The 25,675-nt window shown below is 49.3% G+C and overlaps 13 non-coding genes and 10 pseudogenes across 13 annotated transcripts; 8 read left to right on the forward strand and 15 right to left on the reverse strand.

The window, feature by feature from the left end:
• The first annotated feature begins 683 nt into the window (after window positions 1–683).
• LOC137328573 (U1 spliceosomal RNA) lies at window positions 684–849 on the forward strand. Its single transcript, XR_010964804.1, has one exon. It is a non-coding gene; the product is annotated as a U1 spliceosomal RNA (small nuclear RNA).
• A 928-nt stretch (window positions 850–1,777) lies between these two features.
• LOC137330340 (U2 spliceosomal RNA) lies at window positions 1,778–1,906 on the reverse strand (annotated as a pseudogene).
• An 844-nt stretch (window positions 1,907–2,750) lies between these two features.
• On the reverse strand, window positions 2,751–2,923 carry LOC137328684 (U2 spliceosomal RNA; annotated as a pseudogene).
• A 630-nt stretch (window positions 2,924–3,553) lies between these two features.
• LOC137330793 (U2 spliceosomal RNA) lies at window positions 3,554–3,744 on the reverse strand. The gene has a single exon (XR_010965215.1). It is a non-coding gene; the product is annotated as a U2 spliceosomal RNA (small nuclear RNA).
• A 1,054-nt stretch (window positions 3,745–4,798) lies between these two features.
• On the forward strand, window positions 4,799–4,964 carry LOC137328584 (U1 spliceosomal RNA). The gene has a single exon (XR_010964806.1). It is a non-coding gene; the product is annotated as a U1 spliceosomal RNA (small nuclear RNA).
• Window positions 4,965–5,896: 932 nt separating this feature from the next.
• Window positions 5,897–6,025, reverse strand: LOC137330341 (U2 spliceosomal RNA; annotated as a pseudogene).
• An 844-nt stretch (window positions 6,026–6,869) lies between these two features.
• Window positions 6,870–7,042, reverse strand: LOC137328685 (U2 spliceosomal RNA; annotated as a pseudogene).
• A 630-nt stretch (window positions 7,043–7,672) lies between these two features.
• Window positions 7,673–7,863, reverse strand: LOC137330836 (U2 spliceosomal RNA). The gene has a single exon (XR_010965257.1). It is a non-coding gene; the product is annotated as a U2 spliceosomal RNA (small nuclear RNA).
• Window positions 7,864–8,909: 1,046 nt separating this feature from the next.
• On the forward strand, window positions 8,910–9,075 carry LOC137328596 (U1 spliceosomal RNA). Its single transcript, XR_010964807.1, has one exon. It is a non-coding gene; the product is annotated as a U1 spliceosomal RNA (small nuclear RNA).
• A 2,044-nt stretch (window positions 9,076–11,119) lies between these two features.
• LOC137328686 (U2 spliceosomal RNA) lies at window positions 11,120–11,292 on the reverse strand (annotated as a pseudogene).
• A 630-nt stretch (window positions 11,293–11,922) lies between these two features.
• Window positions 11,923–12,113, reverse strand: LOC137330794 (U2 spliceosomal RNA). Its single transcript, XR_010965216.1, has one exon. It is a non-coding gene; the product is annotated as a U2 spliceosomal RNA (small nuclear RNA).
• A 1,036-nt stretch (window positions 12,114–13,149) lies between these two features.
• Window positions 13,150–13,315, forward strand: LOC137329801 (U1 spliceosomal RNA). The gene has a single exon (XR_010964975.1). It is a non-coding gene; the product is annotated as a U1 spliceosomal RNA (small nuclear RNA).
• Window positions 13,316–15,353: 2,038 nt separating this feature from the next.
• Window positions 15,354–15,526, reverse strand: LOC137328687 (U2 spliceosomal RNA; annotated as a pseudogene).
• Window positions 15,527–16,156: 630 nt separating this feature from the next.
• Window positions 16,157–16,347, reverse strand: LOC137330837 (U2 spliceosomal RNA). The gene has a single exon (XR_010965258.1). It is a non-coding gene; the product is annotated as a U2 spliceosomal RNA (small nuclear RNA).
• A 1,048-nt stretch (window positions 16,348–17,395) lies between these two features.
• Window positions 17,396–17,561, forward strand: LOC137328152 (U1 spliceosomal RNA). Its single transcript, XR_010964639.1, has one exon. It is a non-coding gene; the product is annotated as a U1 spliceosomal RNA (small nuclear RNA).
• A 916-nt stretch (window positions 17,562–18,477) lies between these two features.
• LOC137330342 (U2 spliceosomal RNA) lies at window positions 18,478–18,606 on the reverse strand (annotated as a pseudogene).
• A 158-nt stretch (window positions 18,607–18,764) lies between these two features.
• trnal-uaa (transfer RNA leucine (anticodon UAA)) lies at window positions 18,765–18,838 on the forward strand. The gene has a single exon. It is a non-coding gene; the product is annotated as a tRNA-Leu (tRNA).
• A 612-nt stretch (window positions 18,839–19,450) lies between these two features.
• LOC137328810 (U2 spliceosomal RNA) lies at window positions 19,451–19,655 on the reverse strand (annotated as a pseudogene).
• Window positions 19,656–20,887: 1,232 nt separating this feature from the next.
• On the forward strand, window positions 20,888–21,053 carry LOC137328608 (U1 spliceosomal RNA). Its single transcript, XR_010964808.1, has one exon. It is a non-coding gene; the product is annotated as a U1 spliceosomal RNA (small nuclear RNA).
• Window positions 21,054–21,969: 916 nt separating this feature from the next.
• LOC137330344 (U2 spliceosomal RNA) lies at window positions 21,970–22,098 on the reverse strand (annotated as a pseudogene).
• An 844-nt stretch (window positions 22,099–22,942) lies between these two features.
• Window positions 22,943–23,114, reverse strand: LOC137328635 (U2 spliceosomal RNA; annotated as a pseudogene).
• A 630-nt stretch (window positions 23,115–23,744) lies between these two features.
• LOC137328217 (U2 spliceosomal RNA) lies at window positions 23,745–23,935 on the reverse strand. The gene has a single exon (XR_010964702.1). It is a non-coding gene; the product is annotated as a U2 spliceosomal RNA (small nuclear RNA).
• A 1,048-nt stretch (window positions 23,936–24,983) lies between these two features.
• LOC137328619 (U1 spliceosomal RNA) lies at window positions 24,984–25,149 on the forward strand. The gene has a single exon (XR_010964809.1). It is a non-coding gene; the product is annotated as a U1 spliceosomal RNA (small nuclear RNA).
• Window positions 25,150–25,675: the final 526 nt, after the last annotated feature.

Genomic DNA, 25,675 nt, shown 5'->3' on the forward strand with positions numbered 1-25,675 from the left:
TGAGAAAGAGGTGAGGTGCTGACAATCAGCAGCTCGTGTTTAAACGTTCATTCCACAGCAGGCAAGACCAATCAAAAGAAAATACTGCAGATGCTGGCTCGGCTGGCTGGGCTGGCTGGCTGGGCTGGCTGGAAATGGGAAATAAAAACACAAGGCGTGTTAAAGGCTGGTTAAACTGTCGAAAGAAACAAGGCGTTAATGTTTCAGAAGTGCCTATTGAAAGATGTCTCTCAAGCTGCTCCCTGACTGGGCCCTGTCCATTGTCACGTTAATCCCAGGGCGGGGCGGGACTGCTTTGACCAGGAGACCTGTTTTCTGGGACGCAGGTGTGACATTCCAGGGAGTGCACCTGCTTTGTGCTGATTCGAAACTACCACGACAACGGCAACTTGCAGTTCTATATTACCACGACAACGCGCGTGTATATATTGCTACAGCAACAACTGGAGGCGGGACATTTCCCTTGAAGGGCGACATGCAAACAACCATCGCCGGCACCGCATCGCTGCAGTATTTTCTCCCAGAGTGTATCATCGGATATACGGTACGATATTTGAGCGGAATTAATCTCTCAGAGCATCAGCACGTTGCGAGCGAAGGGACGTTTTGATTCTTAAAACCTGCCCTTGCAATCGTAAAAGGTAGCGAATGCTGTCTAGTGGCAGTGTGTGGCGACCCAAGGCATACTTACCTGGCAGGGGAGAATCTGTGATCCCGAAGGCGGATCTCCCAGGACGAGGCTAGCCCATTGCACTTGGGGTGTGCGCTGACGCCTGCGATGTCCCCAAATGCGGGATACTCGACTGCAAAATTTGTGGTAGTGGGGGACTGCGTTCGCGCTCTCCCCTGCATCGAAACGAAAAGTTAGATTGTCGACCCCGCGGTCCACCAATCGGATGGGTGACGGTGTTGTGTGTGTGTGTGTGTGTGTGTGTACGTATGTCAGTCAGTCTCTCACTCAGAGCTGCTGTGGAAGGAAACCTTTTTAAAAAGAACTTGCATATCGAAAGAAAGATGTGTCTCAAGCTGCCGGGGCCCTGTCCATTGTCACGTTAATGGCTGGACTGCTTTGACCAGGAGACCTGTTTCCTGGGTCGGAGGTGTGAGATTCCAGGGGACCTGCTTTGTGCTGATTTCCAATGGCCGTCCCTCCCTCCCTCCCCCCAGGCCTTCCTTCTGAACACCTTTGTCGTTTTATCGAGGGCCAGAAGCCTGCCTGTGAAAGGGAAGGATCAGCCGGTCGGCCCCCTGCTGGTCGCTGCTGCTCGTGGAGCAGGCGTGCGTGTCCTCAGCCTCTTGGACAGGTTCCTCAGGCGGTTCCCAGGTGGCCCAGTGGTCGAGGACGCAACCTTTTAAATCGTTGAGACCCGGGTTCCAATCCCGGTCGGGGGGATGATTTTCTGGTGCAGATTAATTGGCACCACTCAAAGAAAGTCTCCCCTCCTGAGCGCAATGCTCCACCCTCACCACCACTGCCTTTTCCTCACCGAGACAAACAGACAGTCCGTCCAGTCCAGGAGCGCAGTTTTCATTTGTACTCAGACCCTGCTTGTTTAAAGTTAAGTTATTTTGCAGTTTGAATTATAATCGCTGCCTGCGTGCGAGCGAGCGAGCGAGTGAGCGAGCGAACGAGCGGCACTCAGCCCAGGAGAAGAAAAGAATACCACTGAGCTGAGAAAGTAAGTGCAATATATCAGCTTTATTCTCAGTCATAATACGTACACACGGACAGAGACGCTGGGAAAGAGCTGTTTTTCCTTTTGAATATCTCCCCACAGGGAGGTGCACCGTTGCCAGAGACACTGCAATACTGGGTCGATGCGTGGAGTGGACGGAGCCAAGCCCCTATTCCATCTCCCTGTTGCAAAATTCAATTTAATATTCGGTCCCAAAGCCGAGAAGCGATAACCTCCTGAATAGACGTTTGCCATTTGACTGAGTGTGAAAAGACTGAGTGTCAAAGTGGAAATGGCAACTCAAGCCCTCTGCTGGTGACACTGCTGCTACTGTAGGGAGCCATGTGTTCAGCCTTCTGTATATGTTTGCAGGGGATTGAGGGCAACTCCCCTGATGGTCTAGTGGTTAGGACGCAACATTTAAAACTCGTTGAGACCCGGGTTCCAATCCCGGTCAGGGGATGATTTTCTGGTGCAGATTAATTGGCACCGTTCAAGAAAATCTCCCATCCTGAGCGCAATGCTCCACCCAAACCAGTGCCTTTTACTCACCTTAACACTCAGTTAGCAGCACAGTTTGATCTCACAGCTTCCAATGTGGCCATTCACAGTGCACTCCCTCCAAACACACACGCACTGTCTGCTCGCATTTTTAAAGTCAGCAACGTGAAGTTATTTCGCCTCTCGCTTGTGGCAGTTTAAACGTTAACATTGTGTCTCTCTTGCGCTCTCTGTTTCGGGAAATGTCTGACTTGGAAACAATTAATTCTGGAACTGCCAGTTTAAAACTGCAGTAATTTTTCACACAACAACTGGAGTTAAATGTTTCAGGTCAGGAGACCAAGTCTGTGGAAGGTGGCACGTCCCAATACACAGGCTTGCAGCTTCCTGAAAAGTGACCTGAGACTGACGTCTTTCCCTCCAAGGTAAAACTGCAAGAGGGAAAAGGAAGAAAGGGAGTGGCACTCATCCATCCCAGGAGTAAACAAAAAAACCACAGTTGCAATATCTCAGCATTCTGAGTAATAATACAGGCTCCAAAAATCCGTTCAGCATTTTGAATATCTCCCCACAGGGAGGTGCACCGTTGCCAGAGACACTGTAATACTGGGTCGATGCGTGGAGTGGACGGAGCCAAGCCCCTCTTCCATCTCCCTGTTGCAAAAATCAATTTAATGTATGGTCCCCAGATCGGGGACGTATCAGATCTTAAACTGATAAGAACAGATATTTTTTTCAAAAAATATACTTTCTTCATAAAATTTGCAGCAGTACATACAATACAGTTGTGATATCACATTCCAAACGTACACAATACAGATTATACAATTTGCAGGTTACATCAAGTACAGTTCAACCAACACATTGGACATAATTACAGTTCATGACACTCTAGGGTGTCTCATTGCATCATACTCAACACAGATTATTGCTTACAGATTCATTTCAGGTCCATTTCAGATTCATTACAGTAACATCCACCCATCCATCCTTTTCCAATAGAGGCGGCCGTGCCTGCAGTTGCACGGAAATCCAACAGGGGGCAACCTCCAGCTTAGCTGTCGAGCGGGAAACGTGGTGAGGCCTCACCCTGAAATATAGGCCAAGTCCCCATGGACAGATACGGGAAGAAAAACACAATGGTGGCTGCTTACCTTGCTGAGCAGGAGTGAAAGTGGCGTCAGCGGCGTTGGCAACATGGCGCACCGGCCGGGCGAGAAACAACGCGTAGCGAGCAACAACCTACGAAGGAAAGGAGAGCATGGTCAAGCAGCTGTAAAAAGTTTTCCTTCTTTTATAACAATATTGACTACAGTAATAACATATGGTCCAAAAAAGAAACAAAATCTGTTTTTTGTTTTTCGAATCTCCCCGAAGGGAGCTGCACCGATCCTGGAAGCACTGCTGTACCAGGTCGATGCGCGGAGTGGACGGAGCAAGCTCTTGTTCCATCTCCCTGTTCCAAAAATCAATTTAATATTTGGTCCCCAGATAGGGGACATATCAGATATTAAACTGATAAGAACAGAAACTACACTGGATCTTAGCCAAAAGGCCGAGAAGCGATAACGCGCTCGATGCGAATTGATCTCCGCTCCTGTTTTCCCTCCCTCTTTGGTCTCTGGCTGGCTGTGTCTAAAGCAGTCTAGAAGCACTGCCGTTCTCTCCCACTCTGGCCACATTTTTGCCACCGTTTCTAATTGCAACAGTGGATCAGTTTAAAGAAGTTGCCGTTTTTTCCTTTCTTGCTAGGATTGCTTGACAGATTGGTAAATTTGCCAGTCGGCCACCGATCAGATGGGAGAAGGTGGTGTCTCAACGGACCTCCGTCAGTCAGTCTCAGTCACTAACTCACTGCCGTGGAAGGAAACCGCTTTAAAGAAAACTAGTGACGTGACGTGACGTGTCTCACAGCGAGTGAGTGAGATTGCAACGGCCAATTGAGAAAGAGGTGAGGTGCTGACAATCAGCAGCTCGTGTTTAAACGTTCATTCCACAGCAGGCAAGACCAATCAAAAGAAAATACTGCAGATGCTGGCTCGGCTGGCTGGGCTGGCTGGCTGGGCTGGCTGGAAATGGGAAATAAAAACACAAGGCGTGTTAAAGGCTGGTTAAACTGTCGAAAGAAACAAGGCGTTAATGTTTCAGAAGTGCCTATTGAAAGATGTCTCTCAAGCTGCTCCCTGACTGGGCCCTGTCCATTGTCACGTTAATCCCAGGGCGGGGCGGGACTGCTTTGACCAGGAGACCTGTTTTCTGGGACGCAGGTGTGACATTCCAGGGAGTGCACCTGCTTTGTGCTGATTCGAAACTACCACAACGGCAACTTGCAGTTCTATATTACCACGACAACGCGCGTGTATATATTGCTACAGCAACAACTGGAGGCGGGACATTTCCCTTGAAGGGCGACATGCAAACAACCATCGCCGGCACCGCATCGCTGCAGTATTTTCTCCCAGAGTGTATCATCGGATATACGGTACGATATTTGAGCGGAATTAATCTCTCAGAGCATCAGCACGTTGCGAGCGAAGGGACGTTTTGATTCTTAAAACCTGCCCTTGCAATCGTAAAAGGTAGCGAATGCTGTCTAGTGGCAGTGTGTGGCGACCCAAGGCATACTTACCTGGCAGGGGAGAATCTGTGATCCCGAAGGCGGATCTCCCAGGACGAGGCTAGCCCATTGCACTTGGGGTGTGCGCTGACGCCTGCGATGTCCCCAAATGCGGGATACTCGACTGCAAAATTTGTGGTAGTGGGGGACTGCGTTCGCGCTCTCCCCTGCATCGAAACGAAAAGTTAGATTGTCGACCCCGCGGTCCACCAATCGGATGGGTGACGGTGTTGTGTGTGTGTGTGTGTGTGTGTGTACGTATGTCAGTCAGTCTCTCACTCAGAGCTGCTGTGGAAGGAAACCTTTTTAAAAAGAACTTGCATATCGAAAGAAAGATGTGTCTCAAGCTGCCGGGGCCCTGTCCATTGTCACGTTAATGGCTGGACTGCTTTGACCAGGAGACCTGTTTCCTGGGTCGGAGGTGTGAGATTCCAGGGGACCTGCTTTGTGCTGATTTCCAATGGCCGTCCCTCCCTCCCTCCCCCCAGGCCTTCCTTCTGAACACCTTTGTCGTTTTATCGAGGGCCAGAAGCCTGCCTGTGAAAGGGAAGGATCAGCCGGTCGGCCCCCTGCTGGTCGCTGCTGCTCGTGGAGCAGGCGTGCGTGTCCTCAGCCTCTTGGACAGGTTCCTCAGGCGGTTCCCAGGTGGCCCAGTGGTCGAGGACGCAACCTTTTAAATCGTTGAGACCCGGGTTCCAATCCCGGTCGGGGGGATGATTTTCTGGTGCAGATTAATTGGCACCACTCAAAGAAAGTCTCCCCTCCTGAGCGCAATGCTCCACCCTCACCACCACTGCCTTTTCCTCACCGAGACAAACAGACAGTCCGTCCAGTCCAGGAGCGCAGTTTTCATTTGTACTCAGACCCTGCTTGTTTAAAGTTAAGTTATTTTGCAGTTTGAATTATAATCGCTGCCTGCGTGCGAGCGAGCGAGCGAGTGAGCGAGCGAACGAGCGAGCGGCACTCAGCCCAGGAGAAGAAAAGAATACCACTGAGCTGAGAAAGTAAGTGCAATATATCAGCTTTATTCTCAGTCATAATACGTACACACGGACAGAGACGCTGGGAAAGAGCTGTTTTTCCTTTTGAATATCTCCCCACAGGGAGGTGCACCGTTGCCAGAGACACTGCAATACTGGGTCGATGCGTGGAGTGGACGGAGCCAAGCCCCTATTCCATCTCCCTGTTGCAAAATTCAATTTAATATTCGGTCCCAAAGCCGAGAAGCGATAACCTCCTGAATAGACGTTTGCCATTTGACTGAGTGTGAAAAGACTGAGTGTCAAAGTGGAAATGGCAACTCAAGCCCTCTGCTGGTGACACTGCTGCTACTGTAGGGAGCCATGTGTTCAGCCTTCTGTATATGTTTGCAGGGGATTGAGGGCAACTCCCCTGATGGTCTAGTGGTTAGGACGCAACATTTAAAACTCGTTGAGACCCGGGTTCCAATCCCGGTCAGGGGATGATTTTCTGGTGCAGATTAATTGGCACCGTTCAAGAAAATCTCCCATCCTGAGCGCAATGCTCCACCCAAACCAGTGCCTTTTACTCACCTTAACACTCAGTTAGCAGCACAGTTTGATCTCACAGCTTCCAATGTGGCCATTCACAGTGCACTCCCTCCAAACACACACGCACTGTCTGCTCGCATTTTTAAAGTCAGCAACGTGAAGTTATTTCGCCTCTCGCTTGTGGCAGTTTAAACGTTAACATTGTGTCTCTCTCGCGCTCTCTGTTTCGGGAAATGTCTGACTTGGAAACAATTAATTCTGGAACTGCCAGTTTAAAACTGCAGTAATTTTTCACACAACAACTGGAGTTAAATGTTTCAGGTCAGGAGACCAAGTCTGTGGAAGGTGGCACGTCCCAATACACAGGCTTGCAGCTTCCTGAAAAGTGACCTGAGACTGACGTCTTTCCCTCCAAGGTAAAACTGCAAGAGGGAAAAGGAAGAAAGGGAGTGGCACTCATCCATCCCAGGAGTAAACAAAAAAACCACAGTTGCAATATCTCAGCATTCTGAGTAATAATACAGGCTCCAAAAATCCGTTCAGCATTTTGAATATCTCCCCACAGGGAGGTGCACCGTTGCCAGAGACACTGTAATACTGGGTCGATGCGTGGAGTGGACGGAGCCAAGCCCCTCTTCCATCTCCCTGTTGCAAAAATCAATTTAATGTATGGTCCCCAGATCGGGGACGTATCAGATCTTAAACTGATAAGAACAGATATTTTTTTCAAAAAATATACTTTCTTCATAAAATTTGCAGCAGTACATACAATACAGTTGTGATATCACATTCCAAACGTACACAATACAGATTATACAATTTGCAGGTTACATCAAGTACAGTTCAACCAACACATTGGACATAATTACAGTTCATGACACTCTAGGGTGTCTCATTGCATCATACTCAACACAGATTATTGCTTACAGATTCATTTCAGGTCCATTTCAGATTCATTACAGTAACATCCACCCATCCATCCTTTTCCAATAGAGGCGGCCGTGCCTGCAGTTGCACGGAAATCCAACAGGGGGCAACCTCCAGCTTAGCTGTCGAGCGGGAAACGTGGTGAGGCCTCACCCTGAAATATAGGCCAAGTCCCCATGGACAGATACGGGAAGAAAAACACAATGGTGGCTGCTTACCTTGCTGAGCAGGAGTGAAAGTGGCGTCAGCGGCGTTGGCAACATGGCGCACCGGCCGGGCGAGAAACAACGCGTAGCGAGCAACAACCTACGAAGGAAAGGAGAGCATGGTCAAGCAGCTGTAAAAAGTTTTCCTTCTTTTATAACAATATTGACTACAGTAATAACATATGGTCCAAAAAAGAAACAAAATCTGTTTTTTGTTTTTCGAATCTCCCCGAAGGGAGCTGCACCGATCCTGGAAGCACTGCTGTACCAGGTCGATGCGCGGAGTGGACGGAGCAAGCTCTTGTTCCATCTCCCTGTTCCAAAAATCAATTTAATATTTGGTCCCCAGATAGGGGACGTATCAGATATTAAACTGATAAGAACAGAAACTACACTGGATCTTAGCCAAAAGGCCGAGAAGCGATAACGCGCTCGATGCGAATTGATCTCCGCTCCTGTTTTCCCTCCCTCTTTGGTCTCTGGCTGGCTGTGTCTAAAGCAGTCTAGAAGCACTGCCGTTCTCTCCCACTCTGGCCACCGTTTCTAATTGCAACAGTGGATCAGTTTAAAGAAGTTGCCGTTTTTTCCTTTCTTGCTAGGATTGCTTGACAGATTGGTAAATTTGCCAGTCGGCCACCGATCAGATGGGAGAAGGTGGTGTCTCAACGGACCTCCGTCAGTCAGTCTCAGTCACTAACTCACTGCCGTGGAAGGAAACCGCTTTAAAGAAAACTAGTGACGTGACGTGACGTGTCTCACAGCGAGTGAGTGAGATTGCAACGGCCAATTGAGAAAGAGGTGAGGTGCTGAGAATCAGCAGCTCGTGTTTAAACGTTCATTCCACAGCAGGCAAGACCAATCAAAAGAAAATACTGCAGATGCTGGCTCGGCTGGCTGGGCTGGCTGGCTGGGCTGGCTGGAAATGGGAAATAAAAACACAAGGCGTGTTAAAGGCTGGTTAAACTGTCGAAAGAAACAAGGCGTTAATGTTTCAGAAGTGCCTATTGAAAGATGTCTCTCAAGCTGCTCCCTGACTGGGCCCTGTCCATTGTCACGTTAATCCCAGGGCGGGGCGGGACTGCTTTGACCAGGAGACCTGTTTTCTGGGACGCAGGTGTGACATTCCAGGGAGTGCACCTGCTTTGTGCTGATTCGAAACTACCACGACAACGGCAACTTGCAGTTCTATATTACCACGACAACGCGCGTGTATATATTGCTACAGCAACAACTGGAGGCGGGACATTTCCCTTGAAGGGCGACATGCAAACAACCATCGCCGGCACCGCATCGCTGCAGTATTTTCTCCCAGAGTGTATCATCGGATATACGGTACGATATTTGAGCGGAATTAATCTCTCAGAGCATCAGCACGTTGCGAGCGAAGGGACGTTTTGATTCTTAAAACCTGCCCTTGCAATCGTAAAAGGTAGCGAATGCTGTCTAGTGGCAGTGTGTGGCGACCCAAGGCATACTTACCTGGCAGGGGAGAATCTGTGATCCCGAAGGCGGATCTCCCAGGACGAGGCTAGCCCATTGCACTTGGGGTGTGCGCTGACGCCTGCGATGTCCCCAAATGCGGGATACTCGACTGCAAAATTTGTGGTAGTGGGGGACTGCGTTCGCGCTCTCCCCTGCATCGAAACGAAAAGTTAGATTGTCGACCCCGCGGTCCACCAATCGGATGGGTGACGGTGTTGTGTGTGTGTGTGTGTACGTATGTCAGTCAGTCTCTCACTCAGAGCTGCTGTGGAAGGAAACCTTTTTAAAAAGAACTTGCATATCGAAAGAAAGATGTGTCTCAAGCTGCCGGGGCCCTGTCCATTGTCACGTTAATGGCTGGACTGCTTTGACCAGGAGACCTGTTTCCTGGGTCGGAGGTGTGAGATTCCAGGGGACCTGCTTTGTGCTGATTTCCAATGGCCGTCCCTCCCTCCCTCCCCCCAGGCCTTCCTTCTGAACACCTTTGTCGTTTTATCGAGGGCCAGAAGCCTGCCTGTGAAAGGGAAGGATCAGCCGGTCGGCCCCCTGCTGGTCGCTGCTGCTCGTGGAGCAGGCGTGCGTGTCCTCAGCCTCTTGGACAGGTTCCTCAGGCGGTTCCCAGGTGGCCCAGTGGTCAAGGACGCAACCTTTTAAATCATTGAGACCCGGGTTCCAATCCCGGTCGGGGGGATGATTTTCTGGTGCAGATTAATTGGCACCACTCAAAGAAAGTCTCCCCTCCTGAGCGCAATGCTTCACCCTCACCACCACTGCCTTTTCCTCACCGAGACAAACAGACAGTCCGTCCAGTCCAGGAGTGCAGTTTTCATTTGTACTCAGACCCTGCTTGTTTAAAGTTAAGTTATTTTGCAGTTTGAATTATAATCGCTGCCTGCGTGCGAGCGAGCGAGCGAACGAGCGGCACTCAGCCCAGGAGAAGAAAAGAATACCACTGAGCTGAGAAAGTAAGTGCAATATATCAGCTTTATTCTCAGTCATAATACGTGCACACGGACAGAGACGCTGGGAAAGAGCTGTTTTTCCTTTTGAATATCTCCCCACAGGGAGGTGCACCGTTGCCAAAAAGCATTTGGACAGTTACATGGGGAAGATGGGTATCGAGGGATATGGGCCAAGTGCAGGCAATTGGGACTAGCTTAGTGGTATAAACTGGGCGACATGGACATGTTGGGCCGAAGGGCCTGTTTCCATGTTGTAACTTCTATGATTCTATGATTCTATGATTCTACACTGCAATACTGGGTCGATGCGTGGAGTGGACGGAGCCAAGCCCCTATTCCATCTCCCTGTTGCAAAATTCAATTTAATATTCGGTCCCAAAGCCGAGAAGCGATAACCTCCTGAATAGACGTTTGCCATTTGACTGAGTGTGAAAAGACTGAGTGTCAAAGTGGAAATGGCAACTCAAGCCCTCTGCTGGTGACACTGCTGCTACTGTAGGGAGCCATGTGTTCAGCCTTCTGTATATGTTTGCAGGGGCTTGAGGGCAACTCCCCTGATGGTCTAGTGGTTAGGACGCAACATTTAAAACTCGTTGACACCCGGGTTCGAATCCCGGTCAGGGGATGATTTTCTGGTGCAGATTAATTGGCACCGTTCAAGAAAATCTCCCATCCTGAGCGCAATGCTCCACCCAAACCAGTGCCTTTTACTCACCTTAACACTCAGTTAGCAGCACAGTTTGATCTCACAGCTTCCAATGTGGCCATTCACAGTGCACTCCCTCCAAACACACACGCAGTGTCTGCTCGCATTTTTAAAGTCAGCAACGTGAAGTTATTTCGCCTCTCGCTTGTGGCAGTTTAAACGTTAACATTGTGTCTCTCTCGCGCTCTCTGTTTCGGGAAATGTCTGACTTGGAAACAATTAATTCTGGAATTGCCAGTTTAAAACTGCAGTAATTTTTCACACAACAACTGGAGTTAAATGTTTCAGGTCAGGAGACCAAGTCTGTGGAAGGTGGCACGTCCCAATACACAGGCTTGCAGCTTCCTGAAAAGTGACCTGAGACTGACGTCTTTCCCTCCAAGGTAAAACTGCAAGAGGGAAAAGGAAGAAAGGGAGTGGCACTCATCCATCCCAGGAGTAAACAAAAAAACCACAGTTGCAATATCTCAGCATTCTGAGTAATAATACAGGCTCCAAAAATCCGTTCAGCATTTTGAATATCTCCCCACAGGGAGGTGCACCGTTGCCAGAGACACTGTAATACTGGGTCGATGCGTGGAGTGGACGGAGCCAAGCCCCTCTTCCATCTCCCTGTTGCAAAAATCAATTTAATGTATGGTCCCCAGATCGGGGACGTATCAGATCTTAAACTGATAAGAACAGATATTTTTTTCAAAAAATATACTTTCTTCATAAAATTTGCAGCAGTCCATACAATACAGTTGTGATATCACATTCCAAACGTACACAATACAGATTATACAATTTGCAGGTTACATCAAGTACAGTTCAACCAACACATTGGACATAATTACAGTTCATGACACTCTAGGGTGTCTCATTGCATCATACTCAACACAGATTATTGCTTACAGATTCATTTCAGGTCCATTTCAGATTCATTACAGTAACATCCATCCACCCATCCTTTTCCAATAGAGGCGGCCGTGCCTGCAGTTGCACGGAAATCCAACAGGGGGCAACCTCCAGCTTAGCTGTCGAGCGGGAAACGTGGTGAGGCCTCACCCTGAAATATAGGCCAAGTCCCCATGGACAGATACGGGAAGAAAAACACAATGGTGGCTGCTTACCTTGCTGAGCAGGAGTGAAAGTGGCGTCAGCGGCGTTGGCAACATGGCGCACCGGCCGGGCGAGAAACAACGCGTAGCGAGCAACAACCTACGAAGGAAAGGAGAGCATGGTCAAGCAGCTGTAAAAAGTTTTCCTTCTTTTATAACAATATTGACTACAGTAATAACATATGGTCCAAAAAAGAAACAAAATCTGTTTTTTGTTTTTCGAATCTCCCCGAAGGGAGCTGCACCGATCCTGGAAGCACTGCTGTACCAGGTCGATGCGCGGAGTGGACGGAGCAAGCTCTTGTTCCATCTCCCTGTTCCAAAAATCAATTTAATATTTGGTCCCCAGATAGGGGACATATCAGATATTAAACTGATAAGAACAGAAACTACACTGGATCTTAGCCAAAAGGCCGAGAAGCGATAACGCGCTCGATGCGAATTGATCTCCGCTCCTGTTTTCCCTCCCTCTTTGGTCTCTGGCTGGCTGTGTCTAAAGCAGTCTAGAAGCACTGCCGTTCTCTCCCATCTGGCCACCGTTTCTAATTGCAACAGTGGATCAGTTTAAAGAAGTTGCCGTTTTTTCCTTTCTTGCTAGGATTGCTTGACAGATTGGTAAATTTGCCAGTCGGCCACCGATCAGATGGGAGAAGGTGGTGTCTCAACGGACCTCCGTCAGTCAGTCTCAGTCACTAACTCACTGCCGTGGAAGGAAACCGCTTTAAAGAAAACTAGTGACGTGACGTGACGTGTCTCACAGCGAGTGAGTGAGATTGCAACGGCCAATTGAGAAAGAGGTGAGGTGCTGAGAATCAGCAGCTCGTGTTTAAACGTTCATTCCACAGCAGGCAAGACCAATCAAAAGAAAATACTGCAGATGCTGGCTCGGCTGGCTGGGCTGGCTGGCTGGAAATGGGAAATAAAAACACAAGGCGTGTTAAAGGCTGGTTAAACTGTCGAAAGAAACAAGGCGTTAATGTTTCAGAAGTGCCTATTGAAAGATGTCTCTCAAGCTGCTCCCTGACTGGGCCCTGTCCATTGTCACGTTAATCCCAGGGCGGGGCGGGACTGCTTTGACCAGGAGACCTGTTTTCTGGGACGCAGGTGTGACATTCCAGGGAGTGCACCTGCTTTGTGCTGATTCGAAACTACCACGACAACGGCAACTTGCAGTTCTATATTACCACGACAACGCGCGTGTATATATTGCTACAGCAACAACTGGAGGCGGGACATTTCCCTTGAAGGGCGACATGCAAACAACCATCGCCGGCACCGCATCGCTGCAGTATTTTCTCCCAGAGTGTATCATCGGATATACGGTACGATATTTGAGCGGAATTAATCTCTCAGAGCATCAGCACGTTGCGAGCGAAGGGACGTTTTGATTCTTAAAACCTGCCCTTGCAATCGTAAAAGGTAGCGAATGCTGTCTAGTGGCAGTGTGTGGCGACCCAAGGCATACTTACCTGGCAGGGGAGAATCTGTGATCCCGAAGGCGGATCTCCCAGGACGAGGCTAGTCCATTGCACTTGGGGTGTGCGCTGACGCCTGCGATGTCCCCAAATGCGGGATACTCGACTGCAAAATTTGTGGTAGTGGGGGACTGCGTTCGCGCTCTCCCCTGCATCGAAACGAAAAGTTAGATTGTCGACCCCGCGGTCCACCAATCGGATGGGTGACGGTGTTGTGTGTGTGTGTGTGTGTACGTATGTCAGTCAGTCTCTCACTCAGAGCTGCTGTGGAAGGAAACCTTTTTAAAAAGAACTTGCATATCGAAAGAAAGATGTGTCTCAAGCTGCCGGGGCCCTGTCCATTGTCACGTTAATGGCTGGACTGCTTTGACCAGGAGACCTGTTTCCTGGGTCGGAGGTGTGAGATTCCAGGGGACCTGCTTTGTGCTGATTTCCAATGGCCGTCCCTCCCTCCCTCCCCCCAGGCCTTCCTTCTGAACACCTTTGTCGTTTTATCGAGGGCCAGAAGCCTGCCTGTGAAAGGGAAGGATCAGCCGGTCGGCCCCCTGCTGGTCGCTGCTGCTCGTGGAGCAGGCGTGCGTGTCCTCAGCCTCTTGGACAGGTTCCTCAGGCGGTTCCCAGGTGGCCCAGTGGTCGAGGACGCAACCTTTTAAATCGTTGAGACCCGGGTTCCAATCCCGGTCGGGGGGATGATTTTCTGGTGCAGATTAATTGGCACCACTCAAAGAAAGTCTCCCCTCCTGAGCGCAATGCTCCACCCTCACCACCACTGCCTTTTCCTCACCGAGACAAACAGACAGTCCGTCCAGTCCAGGAGCGCAGTTTTCATTTGTACTCAGACCCTGCTTGTTTAAAGTTAAGTTATTTTGCAGTTTGAATTATAATCGCTGCCTGCGTGCGAGCGAGCGAGCGAACGAGCGGCACTCAGCCCAGGAGAAGAAAAGAATACCACTGAGCTGAGAAAGTAAGTGCAATATATCAGCTTTATTCTCAGTCATAATACGTACACACGGACAGAGACGCTGGGAAACAGCTGTTTTTACTTTTGAATATCTCCCCACAGGGAGGTGCACCGTTGCCAAAAAGCATTTGGACAGTTACATGGGGAAGATGGGTATCGAGGGATATGGGCCAAGTGCAGGCAATTGGGACTAGCTTAGTGGTATAAACTGGGCGACATGGACATGTTGGGCCGAAGGGCCTGTTTCCATGTTGTAACTTCTATGATTCTATGATTCTACACTGCAATACTGGGTCGATGCGTGGAGTGGACGGAGCCAAGCCCCTATTCCATCTCCCTGTTGCAAAATTCAATTTAATATTCGGTCCCAAAGCCGAGAAGCGATAACCTCCTGAATAGACGTTTGCCATTTGACTGAGTGTGAAAAGACTGAGTGTCAAAGTGGAAATGGCAACTCAAGCCCTCTGCTGGTGACACTGCTGCTACTGTAGGGAGCCATGTGTTCAGCCTTCTGTATATGTTTGCAGGGGATTGAGGGCAACTCCCCTGATGGTCTAGTGGTTAGGACGCAACATTTAAAACTCGTTAACACCCGGGTTCGAATCCCGGTCAGGGGATGATTTTCTGGTGCAGATTAATTGGCACCGTTCAAGAAAATCTCCCATCCTGAGCGCAATGCTCCACCCAAACCAGTGCCTTTTACTCACCTTAACACTCAGTTAGCAGCACAGTTTGATCTCACAGCTTCCAATGTGGCCATTCACAGTGCACTCCCTCCAAACACACACGCACTGTCTGCTCGCATTTTTAAAGTCAGCAACGTGAAGTTATTTCGCCTCTCGCTTGTGGCAGTTTAAACGTTAACATTGTGTCTCTCTCGCGCTCTCTGTTTCGGGAAATGTCTGACTTGGAAACAATTAATTCTGGAACTGCCAGTTTAAAACTGCAGTAATTTTTCACACAACAACTGGAGTTAAATGTTTCAGGTCAGGAGACCAAGTCTGTGGAAGGTGGCACGTCCCAATACACAGGCTTGCAGCTTCCTGAAAAGTGACCTGAGACTGACGTCTTTCCCTCCAAGGTAAAACTGCAAGAGGGAAAAGGAAGAAAGGGAGTGGCACTCATCCATCCCAGGAGTAAACAAAAAAACCACAGTTGCAATATCTCAGCATTCTGAGTAATAATACAGGCTCCAAAAATCCGTTCAGCATTTTGAATATCTCCCCACAGGGAGGTGCACCGTTGCCAGAGACACTGTAATACTGGGTCGATGCGTGGAGTGGACGGAGCCAAGCCCCTCTTCCATCTCCCTGTTGCAAAAATCAATTTAATGTATGGTCCCCAGATCGGGGACGTATCAGATCTTAAACTGATAAGAACAGATATTTTTTTCAAAAAATATACTTTCTTCATAAAATTTGCAGCAGTACATACAATACAGTTGTGATATCACATTCCAAACGTACACAATACAGATTATACAATTTGCAGGTTACATCAAGTACAGTTCAACCAACACATTGGACATAATTACAGTTCATGACACTCTAGGGTGTCTCATTGCATCATACTCAACACAGATTATTGCTTACAGATTCATTTCAGGTCCATTTCAGATTCATTACAGTAACATCCACCCACCCATCCTTTTCCAATAGAGGCGGCCGTGCCTGCAGTTGCACGGAAATCCAACAGGGGGCAACCTCCAGCTTAGCTGTCGAGCGGGAAACGTGGTGAGGCCTCACCCTGAAATATAGGCCAAGTCCCCATGGACAGATACGGGAAGAAAAACACAATGGTGGCTGCTTACCTTGCTGAGCAGGAGTGAAAGTGGCGTCAGCGGCGTTGGCAACATGGCGCACCGGCCGGGCGAGAAACAACGCGTAGCGAGCAACAACCTACGAAGGAAAGGAGAGCATGGTCAAGCAGCTGTAAAAAGTTTTCCTTCTTTTATAACAATATTGACTACAGTAATAACATATGGTCCAAAAAAGAAACAAAATCTGTTTTTTGTTTTTCGAATCTCCCCGAAGGGAGCTGCACCGATCCTGGAAGCACTGCTGTACCAGGTCGATGCGCGGAGTGGACGGAGCAAGCTCTTGTTCCATCTCCCTGTTCCAAAAATCAATTTAATATTTGGTCCCCAGATAGGGGACGTATCAGATATTAAACTGATAAGAACAGAAACTACACTGGATCTTAGCCAAAAGGCCGAGAAGCGATAACGCGCTCGATGCGAATTGATCTCCGCTCCTGTTTTCCCTCCCTCTTTGGTCTCTGGCTGACTGTGTCTAAAGCAGTCTGGAAGCACTGCCGTTCTCTCCCACTCTGGGCACATTTTTGCCACCGTTTCTAATTGCAACAGTGGATCAGTTTAAAGAAGTTGCCGTTTTTTCCTTTCTTGCTAGGATTGCTTGACAGATTGGTAAATTTGCCAGTCGGCCACCGATCAGATGGGAGAAGGTGGCGTCTCAACGGACCTCCGTCAGTCAGTCTCAGTCACTAACTCACTGCCGTGGAAGGAAACCGCTTTAAAGAAAACTAGTGACGTGACGTGACGTGTCTCACAGCGAGTGAGTGAGATTGCAACGGCCAATTGAGAAAGAGGTGAGGTGCTGACAATCAGCAGCTCGTGTTTAAACGTTCATTCCACAGCAGGCAAGACCAATCAAAAGAAAATACTGCAGATGCTGGCTGGGCTGGCTGGGCTGGCTGGCTGGAAATGGGAAATAAAAACACAAGACGTGTTAAAGGCTGGTTAAACTGTCGAAAGAAACAAGGCGTTAATGTTTCAGAAGTGCCTATTGAAAGATGTCTCTCAAGCTGCTCCCTGACTGGGCCCTGTCCGTTGTCACGTTAATCCCAGGGCGGGGCGGGACTGCTTTGACCAGGAGACCTGTTTTCTGGGACGCAGGTGTGACATTCCAGGGAGTGCACCTGCTTTGTGCTGATTCGAAACTACCACGACAACGGCAACTTGCAGTTCTATATTACCACGACAACGCGCGTGTATATATTGCTACAGCAACAACTGGAGGCGGGACATTTCCCTTGAAGGGCGACATGCAAACAACCATCGCCGGCACCGCATCGCTGCAGTATTTTCTCCCAGAGTGTATCATCGGATATACGGTACGATATTTGAGCGGAATTAATCTCTCAGAGCATCAGCACGTTGCGAGCGAAGGGACGTTTTGATTCTTAAAACCTGCCCTTGCAATCGTAAAAGGTAGCGAATGCTGTCTAGTGGCAGTGTGTGGCGACACAAGGCATACTTACCTGGCAGGGGAGAATCTGTGATCCCGAAGGCGGATCTCCCAGGATGAGGCTAGCCCATTGCACTTGGGGTGTGCGCTGACGCCTGCGATGTCCCCAAATGCGGGATACTCGACTGCAAAATTTGTGGTAGTGGGGGACTGCGTTCGCGCTCTCCCCTGCATCGAAACGAAAAGTTAGATTGTCGACCCCGCGGTCCACCAATCGGATGGGTGACGGTGTTGTGTGTGTGTGTGTGTGTGTGTGTACGTATGTCAGTCAGTCTCTCACTCAGAGCTGCTGTGGAAGGAAACCTTTTTAAAAAGAACTTGCATATCGAAAGAAAGATGTGTCTCAAGCTGCCGGGGCCCTGTCCATTGTCACGTTAATGGCTGGACTGCTTTGACCAGGAGACCTGTTTCCTGGGTCGGAGGTGTGAGATTCCAGGGGACCTGCTTTGTGCTGATTTCCAATGGCCGTCCCTCCCTCCCTCCCCCCAGGCCTTCCTTCTGAACACCTTTGGCGTTTTATCGAGGGCCAGAAGCCTGCCTGTGAAAGGGAAGGATCAGCCGGTCGGCCCCCTGCTGGTCGCTGCTGCTCGTGGAGCAGGCGTGCGTGTCCTCAGCCTCTCGGACAGGTTCCTCAGGCGGTTCCCAGGTGGCCCAGTGGTCGAGGACGCAACCTTTTAAATCGTTGAGACCCGGGTTCCAATCCCGGTCGGGGGGATGATTTTCTGGTGCAGATTAATTGGCACCACTCAAAGAAAGTCTCCCCTCCTGAGCGCAATGCTCCACCCTCACCACCACTGCCTTTTCCTCACCGAGACAAACAGACAGTCCGTCCAGTCCAGGAGCGCAGTTTTCATTTGTACTCAGACCCTGCTTGTTTAAAGTTAAGTTATTTTGCAGTTTGAATTATAATCGCTGCCTGCGTGCGAGCGAGCGAGCGAACGAGCGGCACTCAGCCCAGGAGAAGAAAAGAATACCACTGAGCTGAGAAAGTAAGTGCAATATATCAGCTTTATTCTCAGTCATAATACGTACACACGGACAGAGACGCTGGGAAAGAGCTGTTTTTCCTTTTGAATATCTCCCCACAGGGAGGTGCACCGTTGCCAGAGACACTGCAATACTGGGTCGATGCGTGGAGTGGACGGAGCCAAGCCCCTATTCCATCTCCCTGTTGCAAAATTCAATTTAATATTCGGTCCCAAAGCCGAGAAGCGATAACCTCCTGAATAGACGTTTGCCATTTGACTGAGTGTGAAAAGACTGAGTGTCAAAGTGGAAATGGCAACTCAAGCCCTCTGCTGGTGACACTGCTGCTACTGTAGGGAGCCATGTGTTCAGCCTTCTGTATATGTTTGCAGGGGATTGAGGGCAACTCCCCTGATGGTCTAGTGGTTAGGATGCAACATTTAAAACTTGTTGAGACCCGGGTTCGAATCCTGGTCAGGGGATGATTTTCTGGTGCAGATTAATTGGCACCGTTCAAGAAAATCTCCCATCCTGAGCGCAATGCTCCACCCAAACCAGTGCCTTTTACTCACCTTAACACTCAGTTAGCAGCACAGTTTGATCTCACAGCTTCCAATGTGGCCATTCACAGTGCACTCCCTCCAAACACACACGCACTGTCTGCTCGCATTTTTAAAGTCAGCAACGTGAAGTTATTTCGCCTCTCGCTTGTGGCAGTTTAAACGTTAACATTGTGTCTCTCTCGCGCTCTCTGTTTCGGGAAATGTCTGACTTGGAAACAATTAATTCTGGAACTGCCAGTTTAAAACTGCAGTAATTTTTCACACAACAACTGGAGTTAAATGTTTCAGGTCAGGAGACCAAGTCTGTGGAAGGTGGCACGTCCCAATACACAGGCTTGCAGCTTCCTGAAAAGTGACCTGAGACTGACGTCTTTCCCTCCAAGGTAAAACTGCAAGAGGGAAAAGGAAGAAAGGGAATGGCACTCATCCATCCCAGGAGTAAACAAGAAAACCACAGTTGCAATATCTCAGCATTCTGAGTAATAATACAGGCTCCAAAAATCCGTTCAGCATTTTGAATATCTCCCCACAGGGAGGTGCACCGTTGCCAGAGACACTGTAATACTGGGTCGATGCGTGGAGTGGACGGAGCAAGCTCTTGTTCCATCTCCCTGTTCCAAAAATCAATTTAATATTTGGTCCCCAGATAGGGGACATATCAGATATTAAACTGATAAGAACAGAAACTTTTTTTTTTTTTTTCTGACACTCTGGGGTGCCTTATTGCCTTACAGATTCATTCCAGATTCCTTGCAGTGACATTACATCAAGCCAAAGCTCTACAAGCCAAAGCTCTACACTCTGCCCGAGGGGATTTCTCCCTGACTGCATCCCCCCGGCATACAATGGCAGGAAGGCTCCAAATGGTTGCCTTCCCCCACTTGACCACTTGATCTTCGCCAAAAGGCCGAGAAGCGATAACGCGCTCGATGCGAATTGATCTCCGCTCCTGTTTTCCCTCCCTCTTTGGTCTCTGGCTGACTGTGTCTAAAGCAGTCTGGAAGCACTGCCGTTCTCTCCCACTCTGGGCACATTTTTGCCACCGTTTCTAATTGCAACAGTGGATCAGTTTAAAGAAGTTGCCGTTTTTTCCTTTCTTGCTAGGATTGCTTGACAGATTGGTAAATTTGCCAGTCGGCCACCGATCAGATGGGAGAAGGTGGCGTCTCAACGGATCTCCGTCAGTCAGTCTCAGTCACTAACTCACTGCCGTGGAAGGAAACCGCTTTAAAGAAAACTAGTGACGTGACGTGACGTGTCTCACAGCGAGTGAGTGAGATTGCAACGGCCAATTGAGAAAGAGGTGAGGTGCTGACAATCAGCAGCTCGTGTTTAAACGTTCATTCCACAGCAGGCAAGACCAATCAAAAGAAAATACTGCAGATGCTGGCTCGGCTGGCTGGGCTGGGCTGGCTGGAAATGGGAAATAAAAACACAAGGCGTGTTAAAGGCTGGTTAAACTGTCGAAAGAAACAAGGCGTTAATGTTTCAGAAGTGCCTATTGAAAGATGTCTCTCAAGCTGCTCCCTGACTGGGCCCTGTCCATTGTCACGTTAATCCCAGGGCGGGGCGGGACTGCTTTGACCAGGAGACCTGTTTTCTGGGACGCAGGTGTGACATTCCAGGGAGTGCACCTGCTTTGTGCTGATTCGAAACTACCACGACAACGGCAACTTGCAGTTCTATATTACCACGACAACGCGCGTGTATATATTGCTACAGCAACAACTGGAGGCGGGACATTTCCCTTGAAGGGCGACATGCAAACAACCATCGCCGGCACCGCATCGCTGCAGTATTTTCTCCCAGAGTGTATCATCGGATATACGGTACGATATTTGAGCGGAATTAATCTCTCAGAGCATCAGCACGTTGCGAGCGAAGGGACGTTTTGATTCTTGAAACCTGCCCTTGCAATCGTAAAAGGTAGCGAATGCTGTCTAGTGGCAGTGTGTGGCGACCCAAGGCATACTTACCTGGCAGGGGAGAATCTGTGATCCCGAAGGCGGATCTCCCAGGACGAGGCTAGCCCATTGCACTTGGGGTGTGCGCTGACGCCTGCGATGTCCCCAAATGCGGGATACTCGACTGCAAAATTTGTGGTAGTGGGGGACTGCGTTCGCGCTCTCCCCTGCATCGAAACGAAAAGTTAGATTGTCGACCCCGCGGTCCACCAATCGGATGGGTGACGGTGTTGTGTGTGTGTGTGTGTGTGTACGTATGTCAGTCAGTCTCTCACTCAGAGCTGCTGTGGAAGGAAACCTTTTTAAAAAGAACTTGCATATCGAAAGAAAGATGTGTCTCAAGCTGCCGGGGCCCTGTCCATTGTCACGTTAATGGCTGGACTGCTTTGACCAGGAGACCTGTTTCCTGGGTCGGAGGTGTGAGATTCCAGGGGACCTGCTTTGTGCTGATTTCCAATGGCCGTCCCTCCCTCCCTCCCCCCAGGCCTTCCTTCTGAACACCTTTGTCGTTTTATCGAGGGCCAGAAGCCTGCCTGTGAAAGGGAAGGATCAGCCGGTCGGCCCCCTGCTGGTCGCTGCTGCTCGTGGAGCAGGCGTGCGTGTCCTCAGCCTCTTGGACAGGTTCCTCAGGCGGTTCCCAGGTGGCCCAGTGGTCGAGGACGCAACCTTTTAAATCGTTGAGACCCGGGTTCCAATCCCGGTCGGGGGGATGATTTTCTGGTGCAGATTAATTGGCACCACTCAAAGAAAGTCTCCCCTCCTGAGCGCAATGCTCCACCCTCACCACCACTGCCTTTTCCTCACCGAGACAAACAGACAGTCCGTCCAGTCCAGGAGCGCAGTTTTCATTTGTACTCAGACCCTGCTTGTTTAAAGTTAAGTTATTTTGCAGTTTGAATTATAATCGCTGCCTGCGTGCGAGCGAGCGAGCGAGCGAACGAGCGGCACTCAGCCCAGGAGAAGAAAAGAATAGCACTGAGCTGAGAAAGTAAGTGCAATATATCAGCTTTATTCTCAGTCATAATACGTACACACGGACAGAGACGCTGGGAAAGAGCTGTTTTTCCTTTTGAATATCTCCCCACAGGGAGGTGCACCGTTGCCAGAGACACTGCAATACTGGGTCGATGCGTGGAGTGGACGGAGCCAAGCCCCTATTCCATCTCCCTGTTGCAAAATTCAATTTAATATTCGGTCCCAAAGCCGAGAAGCGATAACCTCCTGAATAGACGTTTGCCATTTGACTGAGTGTGAAAAGACTGAGTGTCAAAGTGGAAATGGCAACTCAAGCCCTCTGCTGGTGACACTGCTGCTACTGTAGGGAGCCATGTGTTCAGCCTTCTGTATATGTTTGCAGGGGATTGAGGGCAACTCCCCTGATGGTCTAGTGGTTAGGACGCAACATTTAAAACTCGTTGACACCCGGGTTCGAATCCCGGTCAGGGGATGATTTTCTGGTGCAGATTAATTGGCACCGTTCAAGAAAATCTCCCATCCTGAGCGCAATGCTCCACCCAAACCAGTGCCTTTTACTCACCTTAACACTCAGTTAGCAGCACAGTTTGATCTCACAGCTTCCAATGTGGCCATTCACAGTGCACTCCCTCCAAACACACACGCACTGTCTGCTCGCATTTTTAAAGTCAGCAACGTGAAGTTATTTCGCCTCTCGCTTGTGGCAGTTTAAACGTTAACATTGTGTCTCTCTCGCGCTCTCTGTTTCGGGAAATGTCTGACTTGGAAACAATTAATTCTGGAACTGCCAGTTTAAAACTGCAGTAATTTTTCACACAACAACTGGAGTTAAATGTTTCAGGTCAGGAGACCAAGTCTGTGGAAGGTGGCACGTCCCAATACACAGGCTTGCAGCTTCCTGAAAAGTGACCTGAGACTGACGTCTTTCCCTCCAAGGTAAAACTGCAAGAGGGAAAAGGAAGAAAGGGAGTGGCACTCATCCATCCCAGGAGTAAACAAAAAAACCACAGTTGCAATATCTCAGCATTCTGAGTAATAATACAGGCTCCAAAAATCCGTTCAGCATTTTGAATATCTCCCCACAGGGAGGTGCACCGTTGCCAGAGACACTGTAATACTGGGTCGATGCGTGGAGTGGACGGAGCAAGCTCTTGTTCCATCTCCCTGTTGCAAAAATCAATTTAATGTATGGTCCCCAGATCGGGGACGTATCAGATCTTAAACTGATAAGAACAGATATTTTTTTCAAAAAATATACTTTCTTCATAAAATTTGCAGCAGTACATACAATACAGTTGTGATATCACATTCCAAACGTACACAATACAGATTATACAATTTGCAGGTTACATCAAGTACAGTTCAACCAACACATTGGACATAATTACAGTTCATGACACTCTAGGGTGTCTCATTGCATCATACTCAACACAGATTATTGCTTACAGATTCATTTCAGGTCCATTTCAGATTCATTACAGTAACATCCACCCATCCATCCTTTTCCAATAGAGGCGGCCGTGCCTGCAGTTGCACGGAAATCCAACAGGGGGCAACCTCCAGCTTAGCTGTCGAGCGGGAAACGTGGTGAGGCCTCACCCTGAAATATAGGCCAAGTCCCCATGGACAGATACGGGAAGAAAAACACAATGGTGGCTGCTTACCTTGCTGAGCAGGAGTGAAAGTGGCGTCAGCGGCGTTGGCAACATGGCGCACCGGCCGGGCGAGAAACAACGCGTAGCGAGCAACAACCTACGAAGGAAAGGAGAGCATGGTCAAGCAGCTGTAAAAAGTTTTCCTTCTTTTATAACAATATTGACTACAGTAATAACATATGGTCCAAAAAAGAAACAAAATCTGTTTTTTGTTTTTCGAATCTCCCCGAAGGGAGCTGCACCGATCCTGGAAGCACTGCTGTACCAGGTCGATGCGCGGAGTGGACGGAGCAAGCTCTTGTTCCATCTCTCTGTTCCAAAAATCAATTTAATATTTGGTCCCCAGATAGGGGACGTATCAGATATTAAACTGATAAGAACAGAAACTACACTGGATCTTAGCCAAAAGGCCGAGAAGCGATAACGCGCTCGATGCGAATTGATCTCCGCTCCTGTTTTCCCTCCCTCTTTGGTCTCTGGCTGACTGTGTCTAAAGCAGTCTGGAAGCACTGCCGTTCTCTCCCACTCTGGGCACATTTTTGCCACCGTTTCTAATTGCAACAGTGGATCAGTTTAAAGAAGTTGCCGTTTTTTCCTTTCTTGCTAGGATTGCTTGACAGATTGGTAAATTTGCCAGTCGGCCACCGATCAGATGGGAGAAGGTGGCGTCTCAACGGACCTCCGTCAGTCAGTCTCAGTCACTAACTCACTGCCGTGGAAGGAAACCGCTTTAAAGAAAACTAGTGACGTGACGTGACGTGTCTCACAGCGAGTGAGTGAGATTGCAACGGCCAATTGAGAAAGAGGTGAGGTGCTGACAATCAGCAGCTCGTGTTTAAACGTTCATTCCACAGCAGGCAAGACCAATCAAAAGAAAATACTGCAGATGCTGGCTGGGCTGGCTGGGCTGGCTGGCTGGAAATGGGAAATAAAAACACAAGACGTGTTAAAGGCTGGTTAAACTGTCGAAAGAAACAAGGCGTTAATGTTTCAGAAGTGCCTATTGAAAGATGTCTCTCAAGCTGCTCCCTGACTGGGCCCTGTCCGTTGTCACGTTAATCCCAGGGCGGGGCGGGACTGCTTTGACCAGGAGACCTGTTTTCTGGGACGCAGGTGTGACATTCCAGGGAGTGCACCTGCTTTGTGCTGATTCGAAACTACCACGACAACGGCAACTTGCAGTTCTATATTACCACGACAACGCGCGTGTATATATTGCTACAGCAACAACTGGAGGCGGGACATTTCCCTTGAAGGGCGACATGCAAACAACCATCGCCGGCACCGCATCGCTGCAGTATTTTCTCCCAGAGTGTATCATCGGATATACGGTACGATATTTGAGCGGAATTAATCTCTCAGAGCATCAGCACGTTGCGAGCGAAGGGACGTTTTGATTCTTGAAACCTGCCCTTGCAATCGTAAAAGGTAGCGAATGCTGTCTAGTGGCAGTGTGTGGCGACCCAAGGCATACTTACCTGGCAGGGGAGAATCTGTGATCCCGAAGGCGGATCTCCCAGGACGAGGCTAGCCCATTGCACTTGGGGTGTGCGCTGACGCCTGCGATGTCCCCAAATGCGGGATACTCGACTGCAAAATTTGTGGTAGTGGGGGACTGCGTTCGCGCTCTCCCCTGCATCGAAACGAAAAGTTAGATTGTCGACCCCGCGGTCCACCAATCGGATGGGTGACGGTGTTGTGTGTGTGTGTGTGTGTGTACGTATGTCAGTCAGTCTCTCACTCAGAGCTGCTGTGGAAGGAAACCTTTTTAAAAAGAACTTGCATATCGAAAGAAAGATGTGTCTCAAGCTGCCGGGGCCCTGTCCATTGTCACGTTAATGGCTGGACTGCTTTGACCAGGAGACCTGTTTCCTGGGTCGGAGGTGTGAGATTCCAGGGGACCTGCTTTGTGCTGATTTCCAATGGCCGTCCCTCCCTCCCTCCCCCCAGGCCTTCCTTCTGAACACCTTTGTCGTTTTATCGAGGGCCAGAAGCCTGCCTGTGAAAGGGAAGGATCAGCCGGTCGGCCCCCTGCTGGTCGCTGCTGCTCGTGGAGCAGGCGTGCGTGTCCTCAGCCTCTTGGACAGGTTCCTCAGGCGGTTCCCAGGTGGCCCAGTGGTCGAGGACGCAACCTTTTAAATCGTTGAGACCCGGGTTCCAAT

The sequence above is a fragment of the Heptranchias perlo genome, chromosome 12 (genome assembly GCF_035084215.1).
Source record: "Heptranchias perlo isolate sHepPer1 chromosome 12, sHepPer1.hap1, whole genome shotgun sequence".
NCBI lineage: Eukaryota > Metazoa > Chordata > Chondrichthyes > Hexanchiformes > Hexanchidae > Heptranchias > Heptranchias perlo.